This window comes from Octopus bimaculoides, chromosome 20 (assembly GCF_001194135.2).
Source record: "Octopus bimaculoides isolate UCB-OBI-ISO-001 chromosome 20, ASM119413v2, whole genome shotgun sequence".
Classification (NCBI taxonomy): Eukaryota; Metazoa; Mollusca; class Cephalopoda; order Octopoda; family Octopodidae; genus Octopus; species Octopus bimaculoides.
In genome coordinates this window covers 40,711,386-40,713,100 of record NC_069000.1, presented here as the reverse complement: position 1 = coordinate 40,713,100, position 1,715 = coordinate 40,711,386, and positions in this window count along the sequence as shown.

Genomic DNA, 1,715 nt, shown 5'->3' with positions numbered 1-1,715 from the left:
AATGATTATATATAGAAATACATATATATATATATATATATATATATATATGGACAGATAAGAGAACTAAATAACGGAGGAAGAAGAGAGATACAGGGGAAAAGACAAAGAGAGGTAAAGGAAAGAAGACTATGTGAAAAATTAGAGAGAGAATGAGTGAGTGAAAAGAAATCTCAAGGGTAAGAAGCAGAGGTTATTTTCAGTCTTGGTTGCTTTAGAGGATTCCCGCCTCTCATTCACAATGTCATTTTTAAACCTTACTCATGAAGGTCTAGAGTGATTTAACACAGGTTATTGCTTTAATTAAAATTTAATTTTACACAATAAGCTAATGATATGCTTGTTTATTTCATGGGGTTCTTGCTGTTTTGCACGAGGAAGTCCAATAACCCGGTCTTTAGGAATGTGACAGTGCTAATGATACAGTATTTACTTCTAACATAACCACAAAGTCAGAAGTTTGGGGAGGGAGTCAGTCGACTAAATTTGACTGATACTATATTCTATCAATCTTGGAAGAATGGAAAGAGAAAGTTGACTTTATGGGGATTGGAAGTCAGAGTGTGAAAAACCAGAACAAATACTGCATGACATCTTGTCTGATGTTTTAATGGTTCTTCCAGTCTACTGCCCTAAAGTTTTGTGGGTAGGAGTTTCATCGATAAGATTGAATCTAGTACTAGACTGGTACTCTATTTTATCAGTGCCAGAAGAATAAAAGGCAAAGCTGACCAGTGTTTTGAATTTGGAATGTGAAGAGCTGAAGCAAATTTCACAAGGTACTTTGTTTGACACCCTACTGACTTTGCCATCGCATCACCTTTAAATAATTTGCAATGTAACCATAAGGAATGCAATTTTGAGGAGAGGGGCAGGTCAATACCACTGACTCCAGTACTTGACTGGTACTTTATTTCATCAAACCTGGAGGGATTAAAGGCAAAGTTCACCTTGGTTGGATTCAAAATCAAAACATAAAGAGCAGGATCAAATATTATAAGACAATTTTCCAATGCTCTAATGATTGTCAACCCACCACCCTTGTCATAATAATAATAAAAATTTCAGATTTTGGTACAAAGCCAATAATCTTGAAGGGTGGGGGCATGTTGATTACATCAAATGGTATAGGACTTGATTGGTACTTTATTTTTATCAACCCCTTGAGGATGAAAGGCAAAGTTGACCTTGGTGGCAGAAGAAATACCACTTAGTGTTTTGTCTGGCATGGGTATAATTCTATAAGCTCACCACCTTTTATAACTGTTTCAAATTTTGGCTCAAAACCAGCAATTTTAGGAGGTTTGTTGATTATACTGACTTTAAAAAAGGATGAAGGGTAAACTTGGCCTCTACAGAATTTGAACCAATGCTCTAATCTGCCATCTCTTTCTACCATTGGCACAACATCACAGCTGTTAATATGAAAGATGCATTTGATTAAATTAACCCCAATATGTCTTTGGTACTTTGTAATTATTTTATCAACATCTGAAAAATAGGAAGATAAAATTCACCTTGTAAAATGACAAAAACCCAAACACTATATTCTGTAGAATGATGTTGTAATAATGGCTTCTGATGTAGGCATAAGGCCAGAAATTTGGAGGGGACCACTGACTCTAGTATTTTGCAGGTACAGACTGTCCTCACTTAACAACCTACCTATTTAACGACCACTCGGAGTTACGACAAACTTTACGAGCCATCATTAC